This window comes from Sphaeramia orbicularis, chromosome 11 (assembly GCF_902148855.1).
Source record: "Sphaeramia orbicularis chromosome 11, fSphaOr1.1, whole genome shotgun sequence".
In the NCBI taxonomy this organism is placed as follows: domain Eukaryota; kingdom Metazoa; phylum Chordata; class Actinopteri; order Kurtiformes; family Apogonidae; genus Sphaeramia; species Sphaeramia orbicularis.
The window spans coordinates 52,382,284-52,389,999 of NC_043967.1; the positions used below are offsets into that span (position 1 = coordinate 52,382,284).

Sequence of the window (7,716 nt, forward strand, 5' to 3'; positions counted from 1 at the left end):
AGAAAATAAAAACTTGTAAAAAAAAACAATCTACTTTGACTCCGACTGATGCTAACGTAGTGAATCCTACATCAAAATGGTTGAATTTATAAAACATCTACAAACAAGACAAGATTTTGTGAACACGACAAGATAATTAATCACACAAAATATTCAACTTTCAACAGGATCATTTCTGTAACAAATCTGTTCAGATGAGTTTTTCATTGATGGTTAGTGTGTCAGTTATTTTTAATATATTTTATTTTGTTTTATTTGTTTGTTTGTTCTGTTCACTGCAGATGAGTAACTCAGTGACTGAGATGAAAGAAAAGCTGTATTTTGTCCATTAATCAATTGTCATGGTGACAGCGTTTAATCAAATGTCTTGTTAGTTACGATCACACAAAGAAAAAAAACCACAAAATTATTCACATTTAATACTTATTTACTGTTGATTTTCTCTGTCTTCACTGAATGTTGAACCTTAAATTTATTTATAACGTATAAATATCTTGTCTGACTTAAATAAATAAGTGATTCATCCTGAATTGGTCCTTCACAGAGAAAAGAAAATGTATTTTTTAAAAAGTGTTTTTAGTTTAAAAATAACAACCCCCCCCCCCCCCCCAAAAAAAAAAAAACAGCTAAAATGAACAAAAATGAAGAGATAAATCACAAAATGAATAAAATTATTAATAAAATTCATAAAAATCACAGAAATTCAAAAAAAGACCAAAAATAATTAACAAATTGAACAACAATGAACAAAATACTAATAAAATAATCAACAAATTGAATTCACTCAACACATGTTTGTAATTGTGCTGTTTCCTGTCATGGGGTAAAAGGTCACATTAATTATTAACTTTAACATCCACAATCCATTTAGTTAATTTTTTTGTGTGTGTCTTCTTGTTGTAAAAGAAGAAAAGAACACAGGACTGTATTTTAATGTTTTGTTTTGTTTTTCATCTGTGGCATGTCACTGGTTAGATGAAACAAATTTATGTTGCCAAAAACTTGTATCAAAAGCCTTTTTTTTTAGGAACAAGTGAAGTGTTTTTCTGGAGCACAGAAAATGTAATTTTGTCTCTGCAGAAAAACACAGGTGAAGCTGCTGAGAAAATGTTTTCTCCCTTTTTTTTTTAACCCAATGACAAACAGAAGATGAGGGAGGAAAAGTTGAAAAAATGAAATAGCCTATTCAAAGATTAAAAAATTCAAAAAAAAATTTATTTTAATATTTAATTTTTTATTTAATTCTGAGATACGTTTAAAAAATCATGCTTTTTTTTTTTTCAAAGAAGTGGTAAAAAATAGAGCAACAATAAATAGTATTATAAAGAATAAACTATAATAGAAAATAGTGTGTCTGTGTGCATGTATATGTCACAGTAGAGATTGAAATCCAGTAGGATTCGTAATCCTACTAGGACAGATAGGAATCCTACTAGGACAGACTGAAATTTTAGTTTGTTCTAGGACTAACTAAACAAGGATTTGTAATCCTACTAGGACAGATAGGAATTTTAGTTTGTCCTAGGACAAACTGAAATCCTACAAGAAATTAGGATCTGAAGATTAACCCTAACCCTAACTCCCTAACTCCCTAACTCCCTAACTCCCTAATCCCCTAACCCCCTAACCCACCCCCCCACCCCCCCAACCCCCCCTAACCCTAACCCCTAACCCTAACCCTAACCCTAGGACAGATAGGATTTCAGTTTGTCCTAGGACAAACTAAAATTTCGATCTGTCCTTGTAGGATTACAAATCCTACTGGATTTCAATCTCTACTGTGATATATATATATATATATATATATATATATATATATATATATATATATATATATATATATATATATATATATATATATCACAATTATATCACAATTTACAATAGCAGCGGTAGTGCAATCAGTTACAGTTATAATATACAGTATTTCAAACAAAAACAGAACTGATGAAGCATCAACAGTTTTTACGCAGCAGTGAAAGGAAATGCAGCTTTAGATACAAATATTTCCTCTAAATTTTGGAGCAAAATATGGACAATGACAAAAAAGACGTGACTGTTTTCAGATTTTATTGTGTATTTTAAGAGCCACTTATTAAAAATATGCTCAACGTTACATTTTTTTTCATTAAACATGGTTTGAATCATTCTCGATATTTTGTGTTTCAGTGTCTGATGTGATATTATGTGTTTTTCTCCTTTTGGTTTTGTTACATAATAAGAAATAGACTGTTTTTACTCCTACTTATTATGTAACATCATGGTGGGTGAATAAATCTACTGTTTTCTCTGGTTATTTCAGAAACACTTGATGCTGAGACTCCGACACAAACAGCTGTTTTTCTGCTTTTTAGCTCCTTATTATATACTTAATCCATGTATGTAGCTTTAAAAGATCCTTTTGGTGTCATATTATTTCATATCTAAAACCACAAGTAGCAAATATTCATGAAAATGTTGAAGTTGTTGAAGCATTTTGTGCATAAATGTCAGTTTATTCAATAATTTAAAAGACAAATGAGATTATTTCAACGTATTTTGCATCTTAACTATATTCAATTTTCTTGCGTTTCTTCTTTAATTCTTGTATCTTCTCATGTTTTTATCAGATGGAGATGTTTGTTGGTTTATTTTCTCTCAGTTCTTTTTTTTGACCATAAAAATCTGGTTGTAATTATAGACCAGAGCTCCATTTTCACAGAAACATCACAGAGCCTCTGCAAGAGATGGGACGGTGCTCAGCCATACGTTTCACCCAGTTTTCCATCAGTTTTCTGTTACTTAGTTTAGTTTGTGTTTTCTACTGATTATTCAGACGTAATGATCTCATTTAACACACAAAAGAGAAGATGTAGAGAAACATCAGACGTCACTGTTTTATGACAGTTTGACTTTATGGATCTGATTTTATAGACGATACTACACTCTTCTTATATGTTGATTTGACCTTGACCTACTGAGATAAGTCCAACAGTCAAATCTGGATAAGTTACTTCAGCTCATGAAAAACAAACAGGAGTAAATAAGGTCTGTTTTATTAAAGCTGCTCAGTCGAAGTAGGTCAAACTATAGATGATAAAATGGCAATATATACAGTACATACATATATGATATGAACAAAACATGTTAAAAAAATGCATGGTGATGATTACTTTTTTTTTTTTTTACATTGTTTTCATCTTGATTTGCTAATTTCCTCTTATTTGTTGTGTTTTCACCTTTTTCTTGTTTTTGTATTTTTCCATCTTTTATATGATATTTGTCTTATGTTTTCATCTTTTTACGTTTTTCTTGTTTTCAGTTTTTTATCATTTTCATTTCGCTACGTTGTTGCCATTGTCTTGTATTGTTTCATACTTTTAAAATTTGTGTTTTCATTTTATTACATTTTTTTTTAACATAATTTTTGTCCTGCTTTGTTTCATCATTTTATGTTGTGTTTTCACCTTTTTCATTGTTTCATGGTGTTTCATTGTTTGGTATTGTTACATTATTTTCATCTTTTCGCACTGTCTTCATTGTGTTACAGTGTGTCCATTTTTGCCTTGTTGTTTATATGTTTGTCTTGTTATATAATTTTTATCTAAATATGTACTTGCTTTCCATCTTACATAATTTTCATCTTATGTTGCTTTCACTGAGTTAAATTAATTAATTCTGTCTAGTTAGTGTTCATTTTATAACACTGTTTTGTCTTGTTGCATCTTTCATTCTGCCACGTTTTATTTGTTCCTCATCAGATGATCAATGATGTCAAATAAAAAATAATGGGTAACTCATTTCAAATGTGTTAAAACTAAAGTCTGTTTTTTACAGAAATTTAAGGAGCAGAAAGTACAGATATTTGTACTAAAATGGAAAAATAAATAAATAAAATAAGAAAAAACTCGTACTTGTACTTTGATATGACCCATTTGTACCACACTGGAAATACTTTGGTTGGAACACATGAAAACTACTGCAAAATGTCCGTAAAGTTCTACGTGTCATTCACTGTCCAAATGAAAATATAAACCCAGAAATATTTTGTTTTAAAATAACAGTAATTGGTCTTAAAAGTGTCAGAATCAAAGGCTGTCAAGTTATTCAGAGTAGTTTTACCTCCATCAAAACTAAAAAATACTTAAATTCCTGCTACATTGGAATGTTCTCAGTTCATACTTGTTGTTTTATTGAAGTTAAGGGTTAAACACAGCTGCAGTTTCTTCTATGTTTATGTTTTTCCTCAGCTGAACATGTAAAATACTTCTCCAAGAGGTGAAAGAGGCTGAATGTAATGAACCAGCACCAGATCCTGATGTTTTTCCATGATCGACCAGACCCGGGTCATGTGACCTGCAACCAGTGCTGACATCATCAGACCTCCTGATGTCACACAGTGGTTGCGTGTTGGTTTCCACACAGATCCCCTCCATGTTTTATTACAGACATCTGCACAGACCACAGAGTGTGAACCAGGGTTTCACCAACTCTGTGAGGACATTAAGAGTGAAGACCAAGGAAAAACAAAGTGTAAATGTGTAAATTAAAGTGTTTGGAAATGTTTTAGAGGCAGGGTTCAGTTTAATCTACAGGTTAAATGAATGTAAGTGAAGGTAAAATCATCTGAAGAAACAGCAACATCTATGTGTGTTGTCATGGAGACCAGAGTTTGAACTGAGGAGGAAACAACACAGAATGGAAAAGTTAAAGATGTGGTCTGAAACTAAAACTCCATGAGTCGACGGACTTTATGCTCCAAACGAATCTGTGACAAGATCAGATGAGAACATTAAATTATGGTTGGTTTAAGTAGTTCTTACATTAAATTAGTGACATCAGTTAAAGTGAAACATGAAGAACAGCTAGACTGTAGAGCCATAGTCAAACAATGAGAGGATTTATTCAAAGTACCATCAGATTTTCACAGAGGTAATATTAAAGGAGTGATATTTTGCTTTTTTTAAATGGAATTCTTCATTTTCCAACATTTCCCTGTGGTCTACATAAGCTGTAAATGCTCTGCTTGGGTCTGAATTCTTCATTCATTCAACTCCACAGGTCCATCTTCAATCCTCAGTAATGACACCAGAAAGGTGGTTTGGAGCGCTGGCCCTTTAAATGCACACGAGCCACTTCAGGCCCCGCCCCCTCCAGGTTGTTGGCTGTGCTGCTCTGTCCCGTTCAACCAACAACTGAACATTTTAGGTAACTGGCTCAAGGTTTGGACATATTTTCAGTTTTTACTACAACCGTTGCTGCTGATAAACAATTATGTTGTACTCGGAGAAATGTTCGGCGGAAGTCTTGACCTTATATGTGCAAATGTTGTGACGTAACTAGCAATAGACGCAACAAATTAAGAATGAATTCAAACAGGTTGCAGAAGTCCACTGGATTTTTGCCCAAATGAATATAAAGATAGTTTTGCAGCAGCTGGAGGATTCAACTTCAAAATGTATGAACTATCAGGGTCCAAATACACAAATAAAAAAGAAAAGCACTCGGAGAGCGCAGACCTCCACCAAGACAGATCTGCCCCCCCCGAGGTCACCACCAAAATTGAATCATTTCTTCCTTGTGCCACTATCAACATTTCCTGAAAATTTCATGAAAGTCCATCTATAAATTTTTGAGTTATCCTGCTAACAAACAAACACACAAACACACACGCAAACAAACACACAAAGCAAAGCAATCACAATACGTCATGGCGGACATAATGAACCACAGACTAATAAAAGTGGGTTTAGATAAATATGACCCCTTTAACCAAACAGGTGGCAGCTGTGGCTACACATGTAGTTTACACAGTGATGCTGGTGCTAATATATACAGTACGTATATAAAAACAAAGAAATGTATGACACGCTTTAGTAAATTTGGTTCAGGAAGAGACAAAAAGTCGTTTTTTTGGGTTTTGAGCTGAAAAAGTTTAAAAGCATTAATGCATCAGTGTCCTGCATAACCAGATTGGTTTAATCCTCAAAAGACTAAAAATTTAAACTATTTTTGAGGTGACTTACACATGATTTGTTTCTCTACATTGAACCTTTCACAAGTGAGTCATTGTGTATTATAATGTCTTATAATATAATTATCTGCATTTTGTGTTTTTCAGAGAAAATCAGGTATTTTCCGATATTTAATTCACGGATCATGAACATGTTCATGACAAAATTCAAAAGTTACTATATCAAAACAGAGAAAATGGAAGAAAATTTGACTTTTTTTTAACAAAATATATCATTAGCTGGACATTAAAACAAATGTTTCCATCCACTGTCATAGATCAAATTCCATGGGTTTTACTGGTGAATCAGTGTTGTAGAAGATGACTGTGTTTCCACGGTAACTACGGAGCCTCTGAACATCCAGATGGGTCATATCTGATGACCATGAAAAGATGACAAACTGCATTTTACACCACTTATTTACATGTATTGATAAGATCAGTTGATGCTTTTGGTCTGTTTTGGTCTATGAGGGTTAATACCATGATGTGACAGTTGTGATGGAAAAATGGACATTCACTGTGAGAAATGCTGTGAAAGATGGATACAGTTTATTGATCCATATAGAAGAGACTTTAAAGAAATATTGGTTGTATTTTAATACTCTTGGTTCATGGACTGAAGTTACAGAATTAAAGATTTTTTCCCCCTTTTTAAATGTTTGGATTAAAGTATTTTTGTTTTGTTTTGTTTTATTTTTCTTTTTTACCTTGTTTTCTGATTTTTAACTTTCTTTTCCTGTCGTCCTTCTTTAGATTATATTCATGTAGTGGTTTAGAAACAAAGCTGTACAATAAGAGGATGTACGTGTTATACATTCAGAAGAAAAAGCCTTCTAATGTCAGAAACATGTGGCCACTACAGCGTTTTTAATGGTTTTCAGATAAACCCTGTTGCACATACGTAGACTAGATGAGTCCACTGCTGCCATTTGTCTGTACAGAAGATTTACAGACTGTAGAAAAATCACACATTGCTCCTTTAATCTCCTGCAGTTTTCTGTCATTGCGTCCTCCACCATATCCTAAAAACAGCCTGGACCTGGGTCGTTCTGCTGCGAACACTCGGCTCTGTGTTCCTGTTTGTTTCCTGAGCTCATACCTCACTTCCTTCCTCTCGCTGTCACAGTGGATTTCCTCACACACTCTCACAGCTGCTTCCTGTTGGTTATAAACGACCGCAGTGTTCCTCCGTCGCAGCCGTTAAAGCCAGTATTCACTCTGACCCGAGGCCTCTGATTGGCTGCTGCGTTGTTACAGCAGCGTCTTTATGAGTTTCAACCTAATGAGCAGAGCTGGTTCTTTAACATAACGGTTCGGAAAACAAATGATCAGCTCCATAAGTGGAAAAACTTCACTACTGTACTTCAGGAGTTTTCCTTTGACTACATTTTAACACAAATATCTGCACTTTGTACTCCTTTTATGTTCAAAACAGGCCTTAGTTCGGATGCATTTGAGAGGAATTATTGGTTATTTTCGTTGTCGTGCATTTTTGCAACATAAAGACTAATTTCAACTTAAATGGATGAAACAAGAACATACTGAAAAGATCCATCGGTCAATTCAACGGTGAATATCACACATGAGAAAAACAATGTAAAGACGCACAAACGGAGTTAAGATGTAACGAAACAAAACAAAAACAAAAAAAACAATCAGTAACAGATGCAACATGACAAAAATAATGTAAGAACACAACAAATTATGTAAAAGACAAAAAC

The 7,716-nt window shown here is 33.3% G+C and overlaps 1 protein-coding gene across 1 annotated transcript in view; it reads left to right on the top strand.

Moving 5' to 3' along the window:
* LOC115428086 (glutamic acid-rich protein-like) overlaps positions 1-7,716 on the top strand; it is a 657,495-nt gene that overhangs the window by 253,061 nt on the left and 396,718 nt on the right. The window lies entirely within an intron of this gene.